The sequence below is a fragment of the Penaeus vannamei genome, chromosome 18 (assembly GCF_042767895.1).
Source record: "Penaeus vannamei isolate JL-2024 chromosome 18, ASM4276789v1, whole genome shotgun sequence".
Classification (NCBI taxonomy): Eukaryota; Metazoa; Arthropoda; class Malacostraca; order Decapoda; family Penaeidae; genus Penaeus; species Penaeus vannamei.
Genome location: NC_091566.1, coordinates 41146107 through 41170956, shown reverse-complemented (window position 1 = coordinate 41170956; position 24850 = coordinate 41146107). Strand labels below are relative to the sequence as shown.

Genomic DNA, 24850 nt, shown 5'->3' with positions numbered 1-24850 from the left:
GCTTTTGTACCATTCCTTGTAGAGTTCCAGAGTCGGAAAACTGGAAGAAAGGATTCTAGTAACCACAAAAGAGAACTACTTCCCTTACTGATCGGTTGTTATTGATGTTAAGATTGTGGAGCAGATCTCAGTGATATGACTAGAGGACCGTGGTAATGCAGTTTGGTGCAAAAGACAAGAAGATATACATTCAAGGAAAATGTAGGAAAAAATCTGCCATCGCTGCCACAAAGTCGGGTAAAATTCAGCTGGAACATGTCAACGATCATACCACGTTGAAAGCACCGCTTCTCGTCCGATCAGCGAAGTTAAGCAGCGTTGGGTCTGGTCAGTACTTGGATGGGTGACCGCCTGGGAACACCAGATGTCGTTGGCATTCTATTTTATAAGCTAAACAAGTTGAGCATTTCTTGACAATCTATGGCAATTCCTCTTATATTCGTTTAAGGAAATGAATTGAAATCATAAATCAATCAGTAGGAAATAGAGTACAAGTAACGCCGTTGGGAGAAGGGAGAAAGATAGACAGAAAACGAATTTGATAAGAGTAACTAAAGTAGATGCAATTCTGCTTCCCAAACATTTAATTCAATTCTTTTTGCTCCAGTATATATATTGGGGGGGGGGGGATCTTCAAGAAACGTCATTATATGCTATAATGATAGTTATGCTAATTGTAGTAGTAATAACAATCATTACTAATGATGCCTATAGAAGAAGAATAAAATGAATGTAATTTAGAAATCAATCTAAGAAATTACTCACAATTGTCTTATCAAAATTTAACAGTAGTTTTGAAGATCTACTTTTGTACCATTCCTTCTAGAGTAACCCCAAAAGAGATACTTCTCGTAGACATACACGTTGAAAACACCGTTTCTCGTCCGATCAGCGAAGTTAAGCAACGTTGGGTCTGGTCAGTACCTGGATGGGTGACCGCCTGGGAACACCAGATGTCGTTGGCATTTTGTTACATTTACAGTTTGATGCTGCTAATTTTATTGCAGTCCTGGTGATATTATTTTTACTTCACACCAAGTAAAATAAATGCATGCTTACATAGATCTATAAGCTTATTGATTTACACACATATATAAATATATATAAATCTATTGATTTACACGATTTTCTTTATTACTTATTCAGCCTATATTGTTGAGAGTTGCACAGATCAAAAATGTAAAGAATGCATTGTGCAGCTGTATGAAAGTGGTGATAACTAAGTTAGTGTAATCTTACTGATATTACTGGAATATCATCGTTATGAAGTTTAAAATAGAAGACAAAATATAAATGTTTGAAATGTGTGAGCACTGCATAAATTTGGGTATTGTTGAAGGTTTATATGTCAACGATCACTCCACGTTGAAAGCGCCGCTTCTCGTCCGGTCAACGAAGTTAAGCAACGTAGGTTCTGGTGAGTACTTGGATGGGTAACCGCCTGGGAACACCAGATATCGTTGGCATTTTCTTTTATATGCTAAATGTATTAAGCATTTCTTTATAATTTCTATAATTTCTTATGTCAAGAAACGAATTGAATTTATACTTGAATCAATAAGTAATAACTGGATGTATGTATGTGTATGCATGTATATATGTATATATATATATATATATATATATATATATATATATATATATATATATATATATATATATATATATATATGCATGTATATATGCATGTATATATGCACACACACACACACACACACACACACACACACACACACACACACACACACACACACACACACACACACACACACACACACACACACAGATAATATATATATAATATATATATATATATATGTATATATATGTATATATAATATATGTATATATATTTATTTCTGTTTGCGTATGTATGTACTTTTGAATATATAGGAATACTGTTAGTGTAATCCTCTGAGTGGGGAGCAGCTCTCAAGTTTTGCTTGAGTTTTGATGACCGTTCTGACGCTGTTTACCGATATTGAGAGGAGGATCACACAGGCTGAATGATTGAATGTCAGTCTACAAGAAGGGTTTCTTTAAACTAATGAAAATTAAATTCCCTTATGTTGACTATTATCTGTTATTTAATAATATTTTATATGAACCCACCGAAGTGGGCTATAGAAAAAATTGAGTAAGACTCATTGAGTTGTTCCCCTCCACGGAAATCTTTAGTAAAAGGCGAAAGATTTATGCGTTTTGAAGGGAAACCAGAGTTACTTCGAATAGTAATCGAATTGCCCAACAAAGGTAGACTGACGACTCATAGAGCGAGAAGCATACGGGCAAGAAAGGCTTATTTTCAAATATATACTATTATTTCATCTTGTAAGGATTATCACGCAGAAAAGCAAACGTGTACTTAATTTATATACGTTAACCAAGTGTATATGCTGGATGGTTTTAATGTAAATGAATTTAACACTTGAAATAGAAACATCGTATGTGAGGAATGTTCATTCAACATCGAGAAAATTGTTTTCAAGGTTCGTGAGTGTTTTCATTCCCAAATTCAATTATCTCAAGGTACAAAGAAATGTGGAAATTGAATTTCATTGGAGATGTAATGGAATAGCTTCTATGGAATATACATTCATTATACCTATAGTTTAGTTTAGTCACAGATGTAACGTTTTTTGAAAAGTATAAATGACTTGTTTTTGTTACTATGTCAAGTGTGTGCATTACATTCCATCTTTATTTTGTATACTATTTTATAAAATAAGTATAGACTGCGCAGATATTTAAAAATGGGCAAACCTATTATTGTAAACATATACCAACATAAGACTAGGTGAAAACCTTTTGAATTGGAACAAAGTCCTCAGTAAAATGTAGATTGTGAGTGAATTTAGAAGGTGAACGTATGATCATACTTTATAGGATCACTTCTATAGTGCGATTGCCGGGTTTCTCGCCAAGATTCTCGGAATATGTTCAACCACGATGAGGACTGTTAGTGTAATCCTCTGAGCGGGAAGCGGCTCTCAAGTTGTGCTTGAGAGTTTTGATGACCGTTCTGACTCGGTTTACCGATGTCAAGAGGAGGATTGCACAGGCTGAGTGGTTGAATATCAATCCACAAGAAGTATTCTTGAACTTTTGAAAACTCCTTATAAGGAGAAAAAAAAATCATAAAATTGTTTGTTTCATGCCTTGATGGTTTCCAAAAACAAAGCAAATAACTAGGACAATTGTCTGTTTGTTACTAATGTAGTATTTTCATAGTATCAAATGTCTGAACCAGAGTTGAAATAAACATCTGATTTGTATACAAATGTAAATATATCGCTATTACAAGATCATTATTTTGTCTACGATTGATGCATGTTTTCTTAGTATTGCCACTGCTTCTACCACTGAGTAATTATTTCTGTTTCCATTGGCAGTAACCTCTTTGAATTCATCCACCCCTTCTTTTACCCAATGTGAATATGTGATTTGGTAGAAGCACTAACGTTAAAGTCTACGAATGAATGTTTAATTATGGACACGAATCATGTCTGGATTTACATTTCTGTCCGTATTATACACTAAGGCGGAATTTCTAGTAATAGTCTGTCAATTTGTCAGATGAAATAGTCATAATGTCATAAGAAGATTAATGCAATCATATAGCTAGCCATGCACCTATCAACCTCATTACCCTTTGTGAAATACTCAGTGTTCATCTTAAATCGTTGGTCTTGTGACAAATTAGAATATCAGGCTAGACATTTGTGGTTATAGTATCTTGTAGTCTAGTGGTTTGACACTCTGGGTTGTGTGTGAAGTGTATGTTCTGGATTTTGTCATGGAGGGTATTGACATTTCCATATAAAATCTATTAAGGCATTCCCCAATCTTATACACTTCAAAGTTTGTGGAGACTGAGATGTTACATGGAGTGGGGAGCCATGTTTGTCTTTTACACACTTCGATTTAGTGTAATAGTATTATAATCGATAATAGTTGACGTATTATATTAGATATTATTATCCGTCTATTAGGCACTGCAATGAATTGTCATTTCTCTTAAATCAGAGTAATTCCAGTGTTTTAGGAAACAGTTTCAAAAATGTTGAACTACAGTACCGCCGACCTTCGACAACTTTGGCAAATCCGGAAAGCGTTACTAATTTCTGGAAGCCAGTTTACTACCAGCTATATAGAGAGAAGGTACTGTTACACAGTAAAGAGGCGTGTTTATTAAATGTTAAATTGATATCCTCCCCGGAGGGAGTGGACCAATCCCGGAGGTACTGCAATACCGGGCCGATCCGCGGCAAAGGTGGAGCAAGCCCCTAGCACTTCGCCATTTTCCAAAAATCAGTTTAATATCGTAGATCCCACATGGGGATCGTATCAGATATTAAGCTGATAAGAACAGATACTACACTTTGATCTTAGCCAAAAGGCCGAGAAGCGATACTGAAAGATGGCTGAAAGTGTGCCTGAGATGATGTTTCTGAGGACTTGCCATTAAAGGTGTTTACTTGTAGAAGGGCGTAATCAAGTTGACGTAATAAACTATTTAAATGTTGATTGGCAGTTAATGTTTCAGTCCATATGAGAATTTTAATACTCAGTTGTTGGGATTTTTAGAGATAAGTTCATCGGACTTCAAAGAAAGTACAAGAAAATACTTTTAGCTTCAGAACCAACTATCACAACCTCTTTAACACACACACATACACATACACAGGTCCGCACCTAAACACACACACACACACACGTGCTTAAACACACACGCGATATATATGTATAGAGAAAATACATATGTATGTATTTACTTGCATAATAGCAAATGACCAGTGTTTACGCAAGTGTATCCAGAAAAGAACACGTTTTCTTTGGGTTACCAAAAAAGGTAAATCTGACATATATATATATATATATATATATATATATATATATATATATATATATATATATATATATATATATATATATACGTATATGGTTATTACTAAAATGGATCACACTTTCCATGTGATATTCTCTCTTTAACATAATCGAGGCTATGAATTATTTATAGCCAAATTGTATTTAGGAATATCCAAATAATATATATACGCGTGCTTAAAAAACAGTTTAATATTACGTTTATGCGACTTTGTGCGTACATGTATTTCTATCTTTATTTATGAATGTACTGTTAGATTGGATTGATGTGTATATTAATGTATGCATGCAGATGTGTATTCCTACAAACATGATGAATTGTCACGGAAAAGCTAAGAGTTATAGAATGACAAAAGAAAACCGGATAAAACTTCTTACTGACTACAAAATGTTACGGGTAGTTTCACGTTGAATGAAAGTGACCTTTGTTTCTAAGAATAGTTAATAAAAAGATAAGCATAAGTGTCATTATTTGTGAGTTTTTAAGGAAAAGTCAAGTGAGACTTGATATTTGCATAAAGTGTTGGAGTAGTAACGCTGAAGTCTATGAATGACTGTTTAATTATGGACACGAATCGTGATTGTGTAATAACGTATGCCATTATGATAGGGTTTTGATATATGTAAATAGAAAAACATACATCTATGAACCTCATTACCCCCTGTGAAATACTCAATGTTCAGCTTAACTCGTTGGTCGTCGTACAACTTAGAATACCATGCTAAGCATTTGTGGTTGTAGTATCGTGTGGTCTAGTGGTTTGACTCTCTGGGTTGTGGTTGTAGTATCGTGTGGTCTAGTGGTTTGACTCTCTGGGTTGTGGTTGTAGTATCGTGTGGTCTAGTGGTTTGACTCTCTGGGTTGTGTGTGAAGAGTATGTTCTGGACTGTCAAGGAGGGTATTGACGTTTCCATATGAAATCCGTTATTGAATTCCCCCATCTTCATACACTTCAAAGTTTGTGGAGGTTGCGATGTTACATGAATTAGGAATGCGTGTTAGTCCCTGACTTCACAGTGAAGATGCTTATAATTTAATATGAGTTGATATCCTCCCCGGAGGGAGTGGACCAATCCCGGAGGTACTGCAATACCGGGCCGATCCGCGGCAAAGGTGGAGCAAGCCCCTAGCACTTCGCCATTTTCCAAAAATCAGTTTAATATCGTAGATCCCACATGGGGATCGTATCAGATATTAAGCTGATAAGAACAGATACTACACTTTGATCTTAGCCAAAAGGCCGAGAAGCGATACTGAAAGCTGGTTGAAATTGTGCCTGAGAAAATGTTTCTGAGGACTTGCCAGTGAAAGTGTTTACGTGTAGAAGGGCGTATGTTTACATGTAGTAATCAAGTTGACGTAATGAGTTATTTAAATCTTGGTTTGCAGTTATTATTTGTATCCATATGATGATTCTAAGAAACTGTTGCTGGTATTTTTAAATATGATAAGTTCATCGGACTTCAAAGAAAGTACAGGAAAATACTTCTACCTTCAGAACCAATTGTCACAACCTCTTTAACACATCCCACACAAACACCCACACTCATACAGGCATACACTTGTCTGCACATAAGCATATACACGTGCGTAAACATACGCACACATGATATGTATGTATAAAAAATTCATATGTATTTATTTGCATAATAGTAAACGACCACAGTGTTTACGCAAGTATACCCAGAAAAGAACCTACACGTTTTCTTTGGGCCATTAACATTTTAAAACGCCATATATATACATTTATAAATATATACATACATACATACATACATATATATATATATATATATATATATATATATATATATATATATATATATATATATATATATATATATATATGGATCACATGTTCCTTGTGATATAGTCGAGGCTCTGAATGATTTATAGATAAGTTTGTACTTAAGAACATGCGAATACTACATGTACCCATACATTAAAACCACCTCAATATTACATTTATGCAACTATGTTCTTACATGGTCATCTATTTATATATAAGGATGTACTGATAGATTGGATAAACGGTGTATGTTAGTGTATGCATCCATAAGTGTATTCTTACGAACAATGTGATGAATTGTCATGATGCTAAAAGTCATAGAACCGGAAAAATCTTATTAACTCTAGAATTTGTTACGGGTAGTTCACATTGAATAAATTGTAAGTGACCTTCTTTGTTTCTGTGTTGCTTTGAAATATAATGATAAGTGTCATTACTTAGGAGTTTTTGAGGAAAAGTTGTATAAAGTGTTGTAGCGCGCGTGGTGTTCTCAGTGCGAGCGAGCGTGGGTCGGCGCCTAGCGAAGGAAAGCATACTTACCTGGCACAGGAGATACCGTGATCACGAAGGCGGTTCTCCCAGGGCGAGGCTCACCATTGCACTCCGGTGGCGCTGACCCCTGCGATTAACCCAAATGTGGTTAACTCGAGTGCGCAATTTTTGGTAGCGGGGGACTGCGTCCGCGCTATCCCCCTTATAACATTTCAGTTTTACAGCAAAGTATTCTAGATCCACATGTCTGGCTTTAATGATTTTGCGTGCATATATTATTCTAATACAATATAACTTTTAGTAATCGCGCAACATCGATCTAATTCGTAAATGTTCACATATTGAAATACGAGTTAATTTAATTTTCATAGAATAGTTAGGCAGACCTGGTATTACCATCAAAAATATTTTATCTTTCATTCAAATTATATACTATTATTGGTCATTTTTTAGGTACTTCAAAGGTAATCCCATAATTGCTATTTCACAACAAAATCAAACAGAAGTGCAAAACTTTTATGTATATATTGATAAGTAGGTAGATAAATTGTTTCATACCATAAATTGTATCTCAATCGACCATTTAATGTAAAAATATTAAACAATTGTAACCGGAAGATATGTGGAAGCAAGAAAATTGTTAAACCATGTAACCATGTATATATATATTTCCCAGGAGTAAAACTTTCCTCCTAGTAGAAAACCTTGACTTATAAATTCTTGGAAACAACATAAATACAAGATCTGTGTTAGAGGGACGTCAGGTGAGGGTAAGGCAAATGGCTGTCTTGTTACCTTGGTTTTATTCGAGGAAATAAAGATGGGCCGAAGCACAATATCCATCCATGAATGTGGCCTGAGGCTGATTGCCTACCGGCTCCCTTTCCTTGGGGAGCATGGGAATCATGCTCCACTGCCGCTGTTAGCGGAGTTTCTATTACAAGTCAAACAATCTGGAATATGATATTAGTTCTCCAACTACAGACAATCAACATTACAAGTACTTAATCTTTATTCAAGTCATCAGTATTACCACCAATAGTACGATCATTATCGTAATCATGACTGTTATTATAATATTAATAATGACAATAACCATATAGTAAGAAGAAAAATAACGATGGTGATAACGATAAAAATACTTGTAATAATCATTACCATTGCGACATAAAAACTAATAATACTGGCAACTCCAACAAAAACATTAAAAGAATAGCAGCAAAAAAGTTGAAAGCACTCAAGATATGATTCAATGATCAGCATTTCTATATATGATTAGCTATATCATTTAGCTTTTCCTACTTACAGTAACGGTAACGTGAAAAAGATACAGTTGCATATGCACAGATTTATAACCATGTACTATAATATTTTGTTATTTTTTCTTTACTTGTACAACCTGCATTCTTTAAAGAGTTGCACAGCTCTAAAATTTGTAGAAGGCATACGGCAAGTGCATTATATTGTTGACAATTGGGTTGGAATTACCCATACGCCCGATAATAGTTGATTGTTATTGAGACTTACATTGAGGAGCAGATTCAGTGATGCCAGTTCTCAGGGTAATGGTGTTTGATTAAAAAAAAAAAAAAAAAAAATGCTTTGCATTGTGTGAATAATGTATCACTTGCAGAAAGTTGGGTAATGTTAACAATAGCTCTGTCAACGATCATACCACGTTGAAAGCACCGCTTCTCGTCCGATCAGCGAAGTTAAGCAACGTAGGGTCTGGTCAGTACTTGGATGGGTGACCGCCTGGGAACACCAGATGTCGTTGGCATTTTACTTTATAAGCTACATAGGTTAAGCATTTCTTGACAATCTATGGCAGTTCCTCTTATATTCTTTTAAGGAAATGAATTGAAATCATGCGTCGGTCCATAGGAAATAGAGTAAAAATAACGACGCCGTTAGGAGAAGGGAGAAGGATACACAGAAAACGGATGGTGATAAGAGTGACTCAAGTAAAGGCCATTCTGCTTCCCAAATCTTAAATTCAATTCCTTTTGTCACGGTATTTTGGGGGGCGATCTTTAAGAAAGGTCGTTCTATGCTGTAATGATGATAGCTATGATCATTGTAGTAGTAATGACAATCACATTAGGAAGGATACCTATAGAAGAAGAAGAAACCGAATGTAATTAATTAAGATGTCAGTCTAAGAAATTACTCACAATGAAGTCTTCGCAAAATAAAAAGAAGAAGAAAAATTGACAGCAGTTTTGAAGGTCTGCTTCCTTGTAGAGTTCCAGAGTCGGAAAACTGGAAGAAAGGATTCTAGTAACCACAAAAGAGAACTACTTCCCTTACTGATCGGTTGTTATTGATGTTAAGATTGTGGAGCAGATCTCAGTGATATGACTAGAGGACCGTGGTAATGCAGTTTGGTTCAAAAGACAAGAAGAAGATATACATTCAAGGAAAATGTATGAAAAATCTGCCATCGCTGCCACAAAGTCGGGTAAAATTCAGCTGGAACATGTCAACGATCATACCACGTTGAAAGCACCGCTTCTCGTCCGATCAGCGAAGTTAAGCAGCGTTGGGTCTGGTCAGTACTTGGATGGGTGACCGCCTGGGAACACCAGATGTCGTTGGCATTTTGTTAAACGTGTTATGCATTTCTTTACAATATGTAGCAGCTCTTCTTCGAGTTGTTTCAAGAAATCAATTCAAATCACACGTCAGTCAATAGGAAATACAGTAAAAGCCACCGTCGTTGCAGAGCGGGAGAAGAACACGAGTACACATCCAATATTTATAAGGGTAAGGAAATTAATGCAGTTCTGCTTCCCCAACAGTTGACTCCCTTCTTTCTCATACTTAACGGATTTTGCTACGGTCTTGTAGAAAAGTCATTGTACCCGACATTGGTCAGTGATGATACCTGTATTAGTAATGATGATAACCAGAGTAATGATCTCCTCAAAAGAACAAGCTGAAGATTACTGTAATTTAAAGATCAGTCTAATTAAGTAATCTTAATATGATTCGCGCTACCTCCTAGAATTCATCAAATTAGCTGTAATATAATTTGCTGTACATATAACAGTATGATTACGATCATGATCATGATCATTATAGTGATAATAATGCTAATCCTATAATTTTTTATATAATGGTATGCCATTCGTTTGCTGTGTAATAATATGATCTTCTCATAACCTGAGTGGAGACAACTGAGTTGGAATTACCTTTCCTCCCGCAAACGGTCGGTTGTTAGCGATGCCTACACTGTGGAGCAGATCGCCGTGACGTGATGGGAATGGCACGGTCATGAAGTTTGATGCCAAAACAAAAGATGCATCCTACTCGAATGAATGGTGATCGAATCTGCCAGCACCGGCACAAAGCTACGTAATGTTAGGCTGGCCTATGTCAACGATCATACCACGTTGAAAGCACCGCTTCTCGTCCGATCAGCGAAGTTAAGCAGCGTTGGGTCTGGTCAGTACTTGGATGGGTGACCGCCTGGGAACACCAGATGTCGTTGGCATTTTATTTTATAAGTTACATAAGTTAAACATTTCTTTAAAATCTATGGCAATTCCTCTTATATTCGTTTAAGGAAATGAATTGAAATCATACATCAATCAATAGGAAATAGAGTAAAAGTAACGCCGTTGGGAGAAGGGAGGATAGACAGAAAACGAATTTGATAAGAGTAACTAAAGTAGATGCAATTCTGCTTCCCAAACATTTAATTCAATTCTTTTTGCTCCAGTATATATGTATTGGGGGGGGGGGATCTTCAAGAAAGGTCATTATATGCTATAATGATAGTTATGCTAATTGTAGTAGTAATAACAATCATTACTAATGATGCCTATAGAAGAAGAATAAAATGAATGTAATTTAGAAATCAATCTAAGAAATTACTCACAATTGTCTTATCAAAATTTGACAGTAGTTTTGAAGATCTACTTTTGTACCATTCCTTCTAGAGTAACCCCAAAAGAGAGATACTTCTCGTAGACATACATTGAACGAAAATGTATAAAAAAACCTGAGATCGGTGCCACAAGGCTGGGGGGGGGGAGGTGAAATATGTCAACGATCATACCACGTTGAAAACACCGTTTCTCGTACGATCAACAAAGTTTAACAACGTTGGGTCTGGTCAGTACTTGGATGAGTGACCGCCTGGGAACACAAGATTTTGGCATTTTGTTACATTTACAGTTTGATGCTGTTAATTTTATTGTCCTGGTGATATTTTTACCTCACACCAAGTAAAAGAAATGCATGCTTACAAAGATCTAGAAGCTTATTGATTTACACATATATAAATATATATATAAATCTATTGATTTACACGATTTTCTTTATTACTTATTCAGCCTATATTGTTAAGAGTTGCACAGATCGAAAATGTATAGAATTCATTGTGCAGCTGTATGAAAGTGGTGATAACTAAGTTAGTGTAATCTTACTGATATGACTGGAATATCATCGTTATGAAATTTAAAATAGAAGAAGACAAAATATAAAGGTTTGAAATGTGTGAGCACTGCATAAATTTGGGTATTGTTGAAGGTATATATGTCAACGATGACTCCACGTTGAAAGCGCCGCTTCTCGTCCGGTCAACGAAGTTAAGCAACGTAGGTTCTGGTGAGTACTTGGATGGGTGACCGCCCGGGAACACCAGATATCGTTGGCATTGGTTTTTATATGCTAAATGTATTAAGCATTTATTTATAATTTCTTATGTCAAGAAACCAATTGAACTTATACTTGAATCAATAAGTAATAGCTGGATGTATGTATATGTATGCATATATATATATATATATATATATATATATATATATATATATATATATATATATATATATATATATATATATATATATATATACATATATATACATATATATATACATATGTATATATGCATGTATATATGCACACACACACACACACACACACACACACACACACACACACACACACACACACACACACACACACACACACACATATATATATAATATATATATATATATATATTTACATATATAATATATATATATATGTATATATAATATATGTATATATATTTATATCTGTTTGCGTATGTATGTACTTTTGAATATATAGGAATACTGTCAGTGTCATCCTCTGAGTGGGGAGCAGCTCTCAAGTTTTGCTTGAGTTTTGACTCAGTTTACCGATGTTGAGAGGAGGATCACACAGGCTGAATGATTGAACATCAGTCTACAAGAAGGGTTTCTTTAAACTAATGAAAATAAAATTCCCTTATGTTGATTATTACCTGTTATTCAGTAATGTTGTATATGAACCCACCGAAGTGGGCTATAGAAAAAATTGAGTAAGACTCATTGAGTTGTTCCCCTCCACGGAAATCTTTAGTAAAAGGCGAAAGATTTATGCGTTTTGAAGGGAAACCAGAGTTAGGTACGAATAGTAACCGAATTGCCCAACAAAGGTAGAATGAGGACTCATAGAGCGAGTAGCATACGGGCAAGAAAGACTTATCTTCAAATAGATACTATTATTTCATCTTGTAAGGATTATCACGTAGAAAAGCAAACGTGTACTTAATTTATATACGTTAACCAAGTGTATATACTGGATGGTTTTAATGGAAATGAATTTAACGATTGAAATAGAAACATCATATGTGAGGAATGTTCATTCAACATCGAGAAAATTGTTTTCAAGGTTCGTGAGTGCTTTCATACCCAAATTCAATTATCTCAAGGTACAAAGAAATGTACAAATTGAATTTCATTGGAGATGTAATGGAATAACTACTCTGGAATATACATTCATTATACCTATAGTTTAGTTTAGTCACAGATGTAACGTTTTTTGAAAAGTATAAATGACTTGTTTTTGTTACTATGTCAAGTGTGTGCATTACATTCCACCTTTATTTTGTATACTATTTTATAAAATAAGTATAGACTGCGCAGATATTTAAAAATGGGCAAACATATTATTGTAGACATATACCAACATAAGACTACGTGAAAACCTTATGAATTGGAACAAAGTCCTCAGTAAAATGTATATTGTGAGTGAATGTAGAAGGTGAAAGTATGATCATACTTTATAGGATCACTTCTATAGTGCGATTGCCGGGTTTCTCGCCAAGATTCTCGGAATATGTTCAATCACGATGAGGACTGTTAGTGTAATCCTCTGAGCGGGAAGCGGCTCTCAAGTTGTGCTTGTGAGTTTTGATGACCGTTCTGACTCGGTTTACCGATGTCAAGAGGAGGATTGCACAGGCTGAGTGGTTGAATATTAATCCACAAGAAGTATTCTTGAACTTTTGAAAACTCCTTATAAGGAGAAAAAATAATGAAATTGTGAGTTGCTTCATGCTTTGATGGTTTCCATAAACAAAGTAAATAACTAGGACAATTGTCTGTTTGTTACTAATGTAGTATTTTCATAGTTTCAAATGTCTGAACCAGAGTTGAAATAAACATCTGATTTGTATACAAATGTAAATATATCGCTATTACATGATCATTATTTTATCTACTATTGATGCCTGTATTCTTAGTATTGCCACTACTTCTACCACTGAGTGTAATTATTTCTAATTCCATTGGCAGTAACCTCTTTGAATTCATCCACCCCTTCTTTTACGCAATGTGAATATGTGATTTGGTAGAAGCAGTAACGTTAAAGTCTACGAATGAATGTTTAATTATGGACACGAATCATGTCTGGATTTACATTTCTGTCCGTATTATACACTGAGGCGGAATTTCTAGTAATAGTCTGTCTATTTGTCAGATGAAATATAGTCATAATGAAGATTAATGCAATCATATAGCTAGCCATGCACCTATCAACCTCATTACCCCTTGTGAAATACTCAGTGTTCATCTTAAATCGTTGGTCTTGTGACAAGTTAGAATATCAGGCTAGACATTTGTGGTTATAGTATCTTGTAGTCTAGTGGTTTGACACTCTGGGTTGTGTGTGAAGTGTATGTTCTGGATTTTGTCATGGAGGGTATTGACATTTCCATATAAAATCCATTAAGGCATTCCCCAATCTTATACACTTCAAAGTTTGTGGAGACTGAGATGTTACATGGAGTGGGAAGCCATGTTTGTCTTTTACACACTTCGATTTAGTGTAATAGTATTATAATCGATAATAGTTGACGCATTATTTTAGATATTATTATCCGTCTATTAGGCACTGCAATAAATTGCCATTTCTCAGAAATCAGAGTAATTCCAGTGTTTTAGGAAAGTTTCAAAAATGTTGAACTACAGTACCGCCGACCTTCGACAACTTTGGCAAATCCGGAAAGCGTTACTAATTTCTGGAAGTCAGTTTAATACCAGCTATATAGAGAGAAGATACTGTTACACAGTGAAGAGGTATTTATTAAATGATAAATTGTTATCCTCCCCGGAGGGAGTGGACCAATCCCGGAGGTACTGCAATACCGGGCCGATCCGCGGCAAAGGTGGAGCAAGCCCCTAGCACTTCGCCATTTTCCAAAAATCAGTTTAATATCGTAGATCCCACATGGGGATCGTATCAGATATTAAGCTGATAAGAACAGATACTACACTTTGATCTTAGCCAAAAGGCCGAGAAGCGATACTGAAAGATGGCTGAAAGTGTGCCTGAGAAAATGTTTCTGAGGACTTGCCATTGAAGGTGTTTACTTGTAGAAGGGCGTGATCAAGTTGACGTAATGAGCTATTTAAATGTTAATTGACTGTTAATGTTTCAGTCCATATGAGAATTTTAATAAACTGTTGTTGGGATTTTTAGATATAAGTTCATCGGACTTCAAAGAAAGTACAAGAAAATACTTTTAGCTTCAGAACCGTCACAACCTCTTTAACACACACATACACATACACAGGTCCGCACCTAAACACACACACACACACGTGCTTAAACACACACGCGATATATATGTATAGAGAAAATACATATGTATGTATTTACTTGCATAATAGCAAATGACCACAGTGTTTACGCAAGTATACCCAGAAAAGAACACGTTTTCTTTGGGTTACCAAAAAAGGTAAATCTGCCATATATATATACGTATATGGTTATTACTAAAATGGATCACACTTTCCATGTGATATCATTCTCTCTTTAACATAATCGAGGCTATGAATTATTTATAGCCAAGTTTGTATTTAAGAATATCCGAATAATATAGATACGGGTGCATATATCCAGTTTAATATTACGTTTATGCGACTTTGTGCGTACATGTATTTCTGTCTTTATTTATGGATGTACTGTTAGATGGGATAGATGTGTATATTAATGTATGCATGCAGATGTGTATTCTTACGAACATTATGATGAATTATCACGGAAAAGCTTAGAGTCATAGAATGACAAAAGAAAACCGGATAAAACTTCTTATATACTCTACAATATGTTACGGGTAGTTTCACGTTGAATGAAAGTGACCTTTGTTTCTAAGAATAGTTTTTAAATGTAACCTTAAGTGTCATTACTTGTGAGTTTTTAAGGAAAAGTCAAGTCAGACTTGATATTTGCATAAAGTGTTGGTGCGAGCATGGTGTTCTCAGTGCGAGCGAGCGTGGGTCGGCGCCTAGCGAAGGAAAGCATACTTACCTGGCACAGGAGATACCGTGATCACGAAGGCGGTTCTCCCAGGGCGAGGCTCACCATTGCACTCCGGTGGCGCTGACCCCTGCGATTAACCCAAATGTGGTTAACTCGAGTGCGCAATTTTTGGTAGCGGGGGACTGCGTTCGCGCTATCCCCCTTAAAACGTCTCACAATTATAGTAAATCAAGTTTAAAATCCCTAATGAAACTAGCATCTTTTCCGTAAAATATGGACGATGAAAATGGTCTGGCCCTATCACACTTCATGTAAAGCGCTATCCGAGTCTCGGGAATCACGGACATTCTCGTGCATTTAGAGCAGCAGCCAAGAGAGTGGTATTGACCATTCTGTACTCTCTGATATGGGTTGGGGTCGAAGTATATAAACTTTGTTTCAAGTGGTACCAATAATGTTCATGCAGCCGTAATTTTTTAGGCCCTTTTTGGGTGTCTGGTAAGCCTAATGTAGCTGACAGTATGTCTGGCAAGGGTCACTTTGTAGTTGGTGGAATGTTACCTTTCATGCAATAGATGTTTGCCAGAACACTGTATGGGGTCAACTTTTGGGCGTGTCTGGCGGACATAATGCAGCAGGTAATTTGTCTGGCATTGTGCATTCTGTACTCTCTCAGATGTGTTGAAGTATGTAAACTTTAAAGATAATGTCTGGCATGAACAATTTTTTACCCAGTGTGATATGTAAATTACCCTGAAATGCATTGTGTGTGGTACCCCTTTATGTGTGATCTAGCTGATTTCGTTTGCCCCTTTCCGGAGTCCCCAGGGGCCAAACGCAGCAAGGGGTCCCCGGCAGACGTCCAGTTCCTCATATGCCCTGTCATTCTCTACATGATCCTGTACTCAGCAATTGGTACCAAGTTCGTTTGACCAAACCTCTCTTGGCTGCCGGTCTTATTCATGACATTATTATTATTGCATCTCATATAGAAGTTTACGGTGTTCTCAACTAATAAATCGTTACCGAGTTCAATAATCTCTTAAATGCTTTTGATTTGATATGTACACCAGTGAGTTCATTTGATAAACACTAAATAGAAGAAAAATTTCCTTACTATTCTTCATATACTAATTCTGATACTAATAAATTACTTATCAAATTTGTATAACATATTGATCAGTACCCTGTTATCCCATCTTATACATTTCCAAGGAAATAGACAATGTAGGTATCACTATGTTTTGGGAATTTGCAATGTTACATTTATTCAAATGTTCCCTTTTTAAGGACTAACCTTTGTAGCTGCTAATTTTTGTCATAGTAACCCAATATCCTTCCCTCAAGTGGCCTTGTTTCTGGATATGTAATAAACTTTTTTATTTTATATTTTATTTTTATTTCTCTTCATTATGAATTAGCGTTCTCCATACACCGTTTCTGTTATATAGATTGTTCATATGTGAGGGAAGCTTTTCTTGATTTCTACGTTTCCCATACCTTTAATGTTGTAGTCTAAAGATTTTCTCATTTATTCGACAAATGATCAAACAATGTGTTCACACACACTCACACATGTACACACACCCATGTATATATCACACTTACACGTACATATATATGTATATATATATATCATATATACACAGACCCACACATACATATTGTGTGTCTGTACGTATCACACACACACACATATTCGAATACCTGAATGCAAACAACCATTAGAATTCTACATATTGAAGAACTTATTGTATGAACTCATTTGTACCCACCGAAGTGGGCTATAGAAAAAATTGAGTAAGACTCATTGAGTTGTTCCCCTCCACGGAAATCTTTAGTAAAAGGCGAAAGATTTATGCGTTTTGAAGGGAAACCAGAGTTGGGTAGAACTGGTAAACGAATTGACCAACAAAAGTAGACTGAGGACTTTTATATATTTTGATTTATATAATTGATCAAATAGGTGGAGACTAAATATTTCAGAATGGGCAAACTACGTCCACATATTACTGCATACATTTACCAACCTATGAATATGTGATACTTCGTTTTATTAGAACAAAGTCCTCATTAAGATGAAGTGTACAAGTGAATTTAGAATGTGAAAGTATGATCATATTTTATAGGATCACTTCTATAGTGCGATTGCCGGGTTTCTCGCCAAGATTCTCGGAATATGTTCAACCACGATGAGGACTGTTAGTGTAATCCTCTGAGCGGGAAGCGGCTCTCAAGTTGTGCTTGAGAGTTTTGATGACCGTTCTGACTCGTTTACCGATGTTGAGAGGAGGATTGCACAGGCTGAGTGGTTGAATATCAGTCGACATGAAGTATTCTTGAACTTTTGAAAAACCTTATAAGGAGAAAAAATATATATATATTATAAAGATATAAGATAATAAACATATTAAGATATTAGCTGCCTGGTGAGTTATAGTTTCCAAAACCAAAACTGAAGTATCAATACTTGTTTATTAATGTAATATTTTCATGATTTCAAATGTTTGAACCAGATTTGAAATAAACTCATTTTCAAATGTAGATACTCCGTGGCTTTTACATATAATTATTATTGTTTTGTCTACTATTAATGCCATTCTTCTTCGTATTGCCACTGCTTCTACTATGAATGTAATTATTCCTGTTTCCATTGACAGTAACATTCTATAATTCTACTACCTTATTTTACTCTGTGAGTATGTGATTAGGTAACAGTAGTAACGTTGAAGTCTATGAATGATATGTGATTTGGTAACAGTAGTAACGTTGAAGTCTATGAATGAATGTTTAATTATGGACACGAATCGTGACTTTGTAATAACGTATGCCATTATGATAGGGTTTTGATATATGTAAATAGAAAAACATACATCTATGAACCTCATTACCCCCTGTGAAATACTCAATGTTCAGCTTAACTCGTTGGTCATCGTACAACTTAGAATACCATGCTAAGCATTTGTGGTTGTAGTATCGTGTGGTCTAGTGGTTTGACTCTCTGGGTTGTGGTTGTAGTATCGTGTGGTCTAGTGGTTTGACTCTCTGGGTTGTGTGTGAAGAGTATGTTCTGGACTGTCAAGTAGGGTATTGACATTCCCATATGAAATCCGTTAATCCGTTTCCCCATCTTCATACACTTCAAAGTTTGTGGTGGCTGAGATGTTACATGAATTAGGAATGCGTGTTAGTCCCTGACTTCACAGTGAAGATGCTTATAAATTAAAATGAGTTGATATCCTCCCCGGAGGGAGTGGACCAATCCCGGAGGTACTGCAATACCGGGCCGATCCGCGGCAAAGGTGGAGCAAGCCCCTAGCACTTCGCCATTTTCCAAAAATCAGTTTAATATCGTAGATCCCACATGGGGATCGTATCAGATATTAAGCTGATAAGAACAGATACTACACTTTGATCTTAGCCAAAAGGCCGAGAAGCGATACTGAAAGATGGCTGAGTGTGTGCCTGAGAAAATGTTTCTGAGGACTTGCTAGTGAAAGTGTTTCCGTGTAGAAGGGCGTATGTTTACATGTAGTAATCAAGTTGACGTAATGAGTTATTTAAATCTTGGTTTGCAGTTATTATTTGTATCCATATGATGATTCTAAGAAACTGTTGCTGGTATTTTTAAATATGATAAGTTCATCGGACTTCAAAGAAAGTACAGGAAAATACTTCTACCTTCAGAACCAATTGACACAACCTCTTTAACACATCCCACACAAACACCCACACTCATACAGGCATACACTTGTTTGTACATAAGCATATACACGTGCGTAAACATATGCACACATGATATGTATGTATAAAAAATTCATATGTACTTATTTGTATAATAGTAAACGACCACAGTGTTTACGCAAGTATACCCAGAAAAGAACCTACACGTTTTCTTGGGCCATTTACATTTTAAAACGCCATACATTTATATTTATAAATATATATGTATGTATATATATATATATATATATATATATATATATATATATATATATATATATATATATATATATATATATATATATGGATCACATGTTCCTTGTGATAAATGTTTAATATAGTCGAGGCTCTGAATGATTTATAGATAAGTTTGTACTTAAGAACATGCGAATACTACATGTAACTATACATTAAAACCACCTCATTATTACATTTATGCAACTATGTTCTTACATGTTTATCTATCTATATATATGGAAGTACTGATAGATAGGATAAACGGTGTATGTTAGTGTATGTATCCATAAGTGTATTCTTACGAACATTGTGATAAATTGCCACGAAGTTAAAAGTCGTAGAACCGGAAAAATCTTATTAACTTTAGAATTTGTTACGGGTAGTTCACATTGAATAAATTGTAAATGACCTTCTTTGTTTCTGTGTAGCTTTGAAATATAATGATGAGTGTCATTACTTAGGAGTTTTTAAGGAAAATTCAAGGCCGACCTGATATTTGTATAAAGTGTTGTAGCGCGCGTGGTGTTCTCAGTGCGAGCGAGCGTGGGTCGGCGCCTAGCGAAGGAAAGCATACTTACCTGGCACAGGAGATACCGTGATCACGAAGGCGGTTCTCCCAGGGCGAGGCTCACCATTGCACTCCGGTGGCGCTGACCCCTGCGATTAACCCAAATGTGGTTAACTCGAGTGCGCAATTTTTGGTAGCGGGGGACTGCGTTCGCGCTATCCCCCTTATAACATTTCAGTTTTACAGCAAAGTATTCTAGATCCATATGTCTAGCTTTAATGATTTTGCGTGCATATATTTAATGGACTCATCCAACTAAGATAAAGAAAAATGCTGTGATAACACAGATGAATTATTCTAATACGATATAACTTTGAGTAATCGCGCAATATCGATCTAATTCGTAAATGTTCACATACTGAAATACGAAAGTTAATTTAATTTTCATAGAATAGCTAGGCAGACCTGGTATTACCATCCAAAATATTTTATCTTTCATTCAAATTATATACTATTATTGGTCATTTTTAAGTACTTTAAAGGTAATCCCATAATTGCTATTTCACAACAAATTCGAACAGGAGTGCAAAACTTTTATGTATATATTGATAAGTAGGTAGATAAATTGTTTCATACCATAAATTGTATCTCAATCGACCATTTAATGTAAAAATATTAAACAATTGTAACCGGAAGATATGTGGAAGCGAGAAAAAATGTTAAACCATGTAACCATGTATATATATTTCCCAGGAGTAAAACTTTCCTCCTAGTAGAAAACCTTATGACTTATAAATTCTTGGAACCAACATAAATACAAAGATCTGTGTTAGAGGGACGTCAGGTGAGGGTAAGGCAAATGGCTGTCTAGTTACCTTGGTTTTATTCGAGGAAATAAAGATGGGCCGAAACACAATATCCATCCATGAATGTGGCCTGAGGCTGCTTGCCTACCGGCTCCCTTTCCTTGGGGAGCGTGGGAATCATGCTCCACTGCCGCTGTTAGCGGTGTTGCTATTACAAGTCAAACAATCTGGAATATGATATTAGCTCTCCAACTACATGCAATCAACATTACGAGTACTTAATCTTTATTCAAGTCATCAATATTACCACCAGTATCTTTAATCTTATCATTATAGTACGATCATTATCGTAATCATGACTGTAATTATAATATTAATGATGACAATAACCATATAGTAAGAAGAAAAATAACGATGGTGATAACGATGAAAATACTTGTAATAATCATTACCATTGCGACATATAAACTAATAATACTGGTAACTCCAACAAAAACATCAAAAGAATAGCAGCAAAAAAGGTGAAAACTCAAGATATGATTCAATGATCAGCCTTTCTATATATGATTAGCTATATCATTTAGCTTTTCCTACTTACAGTAACGGTAACGTGAAAAAGATACAGTTGCATATGCACAGATTTATAACCATATACTATAATATTTTGCTATTTTTTTCTTTACTTGTACAACCTACATTCTTTAAAGAGTTGCACAGCTCTAAAATTTGTAGAAGGCATACGGCAAGTGCATTATATTGTTGACAATTGGGTTGGAATTACCTATAAGCCCGATAATAGTTGATTGTTATTGAGACTTGCATTGAGGAGCAGATTCAGTGATGCCAGTTCTCAGGGTAATGGTGTTAGATATAAAAACAAAATATGCATTGCATTGTGTGAATATATTACTTGCAGAACGTTTGGTAATGTTAACATTAGCTCTGTCAACGATCATACCACGTTGAAAGCACCGCTTCTCGTCCGATCAGCGAAGTTAAGCAGCGTTGGGTCTGGTCAGTACTTGGATGGGTGACCGCCTGGGAACACCAGATGTCGTTGGCATTTTATTTTATAACTTACATAAGTTAAAAATTTCTTTGCAATATATGGCAATTCCTCTTATATTCGTTTAAGGAAATGAATTGAAATCATGCGTCAGTCCATAGGAAATCGAGTAAAAATAACGACGCCGTTAGGAGAAGGGAGAAGGATACACAGAAAACGGATGATGATAAGAGTGACTCAAGTAAAGGCAATTCTGCTTCCCAAACCTTAAATTCAATTCCTTTTGTCACGGTATTTTGGGGGGCGATCTTTAAGAAAGGTCGTTCTATGCTGTATTGATGATAGTTATGATCATTGTAGTAGTAATGACAATCACATTAGGAAGGATACCTATAGAAGAAGAAGAAGAAACCGAATGTAATTAATTAAGATGTCAGTCTAAGAAATTACTCACAATGAAGTCTTCGCAAAATAAAAAGAAGAAAAATTGACAGCAGTTTTGAAGGTCTGCTTCCTTGTAGAGTTCCAGAGTCGGAAAACTGGAAGAAAGGATTCTAGTAACCACAAAAGAGAACTACTTCCCTTACTGATCGGTTGTTATTGATGTTAAGATTGTGGAGCAGATCTCAGTGATATGACTAGAGGACCGTGGTAATGCAGTTTGGTGCAAAAGACAAGAAGATATACATTCAAGGAAAATATATGAAAAATCTGCCATCGCTGCCACAAAGTCGGGTAAAATTCAGCTGGAATATGTCAACGATCATACCACGTTGAAAGCACCGCTTCTCGTCCGATCAGCGAAGTTAAGCAGCGTTGGGTCTGGTCAGTACTTGGATGGGTGACCGCCTGGGAACACAAGATGTCGTTGGCATTTTGTTACATTTACAGTTTGATGCTGTTAATTTTATTGTAGTCCTGGTGATATTTTTACCTCACACCAAGTAAAAGAAATGCATGCTTACAAAGATCTAGAAGCTTATTGATTTACATATATACATAAATATATATATAAATCTATTGATTTACACGATTTTCTTTATTACTTATTCAGCCTATATTGTTGAGAGTTGCACAGATCAAAAATGTATAGAATTCATTGTGCAGCTGTATGAAAGTAGTGATAACTAAGTTCGTGTAATCTTACTGATATGACTGGAATATCATCGTTATGAAGTTTAAAGTAGAAGACAAAATATAAAGGTTTGTGTGAGCACTGCATAAATTTGGGTATTGTTGAAGGTATATATGTCAACGATCATACCACGTTGAAAGCGCCGCTTCTCGTCCGGTCAACGAAGTTAAGCAACGTAGGTTCTGGTGAGTACTTGGATGGGTAACCGCCTGGGAACACCAGGTATCGTTGGCATTTTCTTTTATATGGTAAATGTATTAAGCATTTCTTTATAATTTCTATAATTTCTTATGTCAAGAAACCAATTGAATTTATACTTGAATCAATAAGTAATAACTGGATGTATGTATGTGTATGCATGTATATATATATATATATATATATATATATATATATATATATATATATATATATATATATATATATATATATATATATATATATATATATATATATGCATGTATATATGCACACACACACACACACACACACACACACACACACACACACACACACACACACACACACACACACACACATAATATATATATATATATATATATATATATATATATATATATATATATATATATATATATATATATATATATATATATATATAATATATATATATTATATCTGTTTGCGTATGTATGTACTTTTGAATATATAGGAATACTGTCAGTGTAATCCTCTGAGTGGGGAGCAGCTCTCAAGTTTTGCTTGAGTTTTGATGACCGTTCTGACTCGGTTTACCGATGTTAAGGGGAGGATTGCACAGGCTGAGTGCTTGAATATCAGTCTACAAGAAGGGTTTCTTTTAACTAATGAAAATAAAATTCCCTTATGGTGACTATTATCTGTTATTTAATTATGTTGTATATGAACCCACCGAAGTGGGCTATAGAAAAAATTGAGTAAGACTCATTGAGTTGTTCCCCTCCACGGAAATCTTTAGTAAAAGGCGAAAGATTTATGCGTTTTGAAGGGAAACCAGAGTTAGTACGAATAGTAACCGAATTGCCCAACAAAGGTAGACTGAGGACTCATAGAGCGAGTAGCATACGGGCAAGAAAGGCTTATCTTCAAATAGATACTATTATTTCATCTTGTAAGGATTATCACGCAGAAAAGCAAACGTGTACTTAATTTATATACGTTAACCAAGTGTATATACTGGATGGTTTTAATGTAAATGACTTTAACGATTGAAATAGAAACATCGTATGTGAGGAATGTTCATTCAACCTATAGTTTAGTTTAGTCACAGATGTAACGTTTTTTGAAAAGTATAAATGACTTGTTTTTGTTACTATGTCAAGTGTGTGCATTACATTCCACCTTTATTTTGTATACTATTTTATAAAATAAGTATAGACTGCGCAGATATTTAAAAATGGGCAATCCTATTATTGTAAACATATACCAACATAAGACTACGTGAAAACCTTTTGAATTGTAACAAAGTCCTCAGTAAAATGTAGTGTGCCAGTGAATGTAGAACGTGAAAGCATGATCATACTTTATAGGATCACTTCTATAGTGCGATTGCCGGGTTTCTCGCCAAGATTCTCGGAATATGTTCAACCACGATGAGGACTGTTAGTGTAATCCTCTGAGCGGGAAGCGGCTCTCAGGTTGTGCTTGAGAGTTTTGATGACCGTTCTGACTCGGTTTACCGATGTCAAGAGGAGGATTGCACAG

At 35.4% G+C, this 24850-nt stretch overlaps 21 non-coding genes and 6 pseudogenes across 21 annotated transcripts in view; 19 read left to right on the top strand and 8 right to left on the bottom strand.

Moving 5' to 3' along the window:
- Positions 1–257: 257 nt before the first annotated feature.
- LOC113801612 (5S ribosomal RNA) lies at positions 258–376 on the top strand. Its single transcript, XR_003475252.1, has one exon. It is a non-coding gene; the product is annotated as a 5S ribosomal RNA (ribosomal RNA).
- A 471-nt stretch (positions 377–847) lies between these two features.
- Positions 848–965, top strand: LOC138864895 (5S ribosomal RNA; annotated as a pseudogene).
- Positions 966–1347: 382 nt separating this feature from the next.
- On the top strand, positions 1348–1466 carry LOC113801445 (5S ribosomal RNA; annotated as a pseudogene).
- A 365-nt stretch (positions 1467–1831) lies between these two features.
- LOC138864891 (small nucleolar RNA U3) lies at positions 1832–2006 on the top strand (annotated as a pseudogene).
- Positions 2007–2104: 98 nt separating this feature from the next.
- LOC113801565 (U5 spliceosomal RNA) lies at positions 2105–2222 on the bottom strand. Its single transcript, XR_003475211.1, has one exon. It is a non-coding gene; the product is annotated as a U5 spliceosomal RNA (small nuclear RNA).
- Positions 2223–2869: 647 nt separating this feature from the next.
- LOC113801531 (small nucleolar RNA U3) lies at positions 2870–3071 on the top strand. The gene has a single exon (XR_003475186.1). It is a non-coding gene; the product is annotated as a small nucleolar RNA U3 (small nucleolar RNA).
- Positions 3072–4219: 1148 nt separating this feature from the next.
- On the bottom strand, positions 4220–4412 carry LOC113801506 (U2 spliceosomal RNA). The gene has a single exon (XR_003475163.1). It is a non-coding gene; the product is annotated as a U2 spliceosomal RNA (small nuclear RNA).
- A 1535-nt stretch (positions 4413–5947) lies between these two features.
- Positions 5948–6140, bottom strand: LOC113801509 (U2 spliceosomal RNA). Its single transcript, XR_003475166.1, has one exon. It is a non-coding gene; the product is annotated as a U2 spliceosomal RNA (small nuclear RNA).
- Positions 6141–7209: 1069 nt separating this feature from the next.
- On the top strand, positions 7210–7372 carry LOC113801467 (U1 spliceosomal RNA). The gene has a single exon (XR_003475130.2). It is a non-coding gene; the product is annotated as a U1 spliceosomal RNA (small nuclear RNA).
- A 1458-nt stretch (positions 7373–8830) lies between these two features.
- Positions 8831–8949, top strand: LOC113801547 (5S ribosomal RNA). Its single transcript, XR_003475201.2, has one exon. It is a non-coding gene; the product is annotated as a 5S ribosomal RNA (ribosomal RNA).
- A 701-nt stretch (positions 8950–9650) lies between these two features.
- LOC113801344 (5S ribosomal RNA) lies at positions 9651–9769 on the top strand. Its single transcript, XR_003475041.1, has one exon. It is a non-coding gene; the product is annotated as a 5S ribosomal RNA (ribosomal RNA).
- Positions 9770–10546: 777 nt separating this feature from the next.
- On the top strand, positions 10547–10665 carry LOC113801345 (5S ribosomal RNA). Its single transcript, XR_003475042.1, has one exon. It is a non-coding gene; the product is annotated as a 5S ribosomal RNA (ribosomal RNA).
- Positions 10666–11713: 1048 nt separating this feature from the next.
- LOC113801457 (5S ribosomal RNA) lies at positions 11714–11832 on the top strand (annotated as a pseudogene).
- Positions 11833–12471: 639 nt separating this feature from the next.
- LOC113801567 (U5 spliceosomal RNA) lies at positions 12472–12589 on the bottom strand. Its single transcript, XR_003475213.1, has one exon. It is a non-coding gene; the product is annotated as a U5 spliceosomal RNA (small nuclear RNA).
- Positions 12590–13237: 648 nt separating this feature from the next.
- On the top strand, positions 13238–13439 carry LOC113821949 (small nucleolar RNA U3). Its single transcript, XR_003477242.2, has one exon. It is a non-coding gene; the product is annotated as a small nucleolar RNA U3 (small nucleolar RNA).
- A 1141-nt stretch (positions 13440–14580) lies between these two features.
- LOC113801687 (U2 spliceosomal RNA) lies at positions 14581–14773 on the bottom strand. The gene has a single exon (XR_003475290.1). It is a non-coding gene; the product is annotated as a U2 spliceosomal RNA (small nuclear RNA).
- A 998-nt stretch (positions 14774–15771) lies between these two features.
- Positions 15772–15934, top strand: LOC113821938 (U1 spliceosomal RNA). The gene has a single exon (XR_003477231.2). It is a non-coding gene; the product is annotated as a U1 spliceosomal RNA (small nuclear RNA).
- A 1564-nt stretch (positions 15935–17498) lies between these two features.
- LOC113801583 (U5 spliceosomal RNA) lies at positions 17499–17616 on the bottom strand. The gene has a single exon (XR_003475227.2). It is a non-coding gene; the product is annotated as a U5 spliceosomal RNA (small nuclear RNA).
- A 227-nt stretch (positions 17617–17843) lies between these two features.
- On the top strand, positions 17844–18044 carry LOC113801536 (small nucleolar RNA U3). Its single transcript, XR_003475191.2, has one exon. It is a non-coding gene; the product is annotated as a small nucleolar RNA U3 (small nucleolar RNA).
- A 935-nt stretch (positions 18045–18979) lies between these two features.
- Positions 18980–19172, bottom strand: LOC113821946 (U2 spliceosomal RNA). Its single transcript, XR_003477239.2, has one exon. It is a non-coding gene; the product is annotated as a U2 spliceosomal RNA (small nuclear RNA).
- Positions 19173–20261: 1089 nt separating this feature from the next.
- LOC113801470 (U1 spliceosomal RNA) lies at positions 20262–20424 on the top strand. The gene has a single exon (XR_003475133.1). It is a non-coding gene; the product is annotated as a U1 spliceosomal RNA (small nuclear RNA).
- A 1525-nt stretch (positions 20425–21949) lies between these two features.
- LOC113821955 (5S ribosomal RNA) lies at positions 21950–22068 on the top strand. Its single transcript, XR_003477247.2, has one exon. It is a non-coding gene; the product is annotated as a 5S ribosomal RNA (ribosomal RNA).
- A 698-nt stretch (positions 22069–22766) lies between these two features.
- Positions 22767–22885, top strand: LOC138864894 (5S ribosomal RNA). The gene has a single exon (XR_011399264.1). It is a non-coding gene; the product is annotated as a 5S ribosomal RNA (ribosomal RNA).
- A 376-nt stretch (positions 22886–23261) lies between these two features.
- LOC113801458 (5S ribosomal RNA) lies at positions 23262–23380 on the top strand (annotated as a pseudogene).
- A 379-nt stretch (positions 23381–23759) lies between these two features.
- On the top strand, positions 23760–23932 carry LOC113801564 (small nucleolar RNA U3; annotated as a pseudogene).
- Positions 23933–24030: 98 nt separating this feature from the next.
- On the bottom strand, positions 24031–24148 carry LOC113801581 (U5 spliceosomal RNA). The gene has a single exon (XR_003475226.2). It is a non-coding gene; the product is annotated as a U5 spliceosomal RNA (small nuclear RNA).
- Positions 24149–24658: 510 nt separating this feature from the next.
- Positions 24659–24850, top strand: part of LOC113801544 (small nucleolar RNA U3) — a 202-nt gene continuing 10 nt past the window's right edge. Inside the window, exon 1 of the small nucleolar RNA XR_003475198.2 lies at positions 24659–24850. This exon is cut by the window's right edge and continues 10 nt beyond it. This is a non-coding gene — a small nucleolar RNA (small nucleolar RNA U3).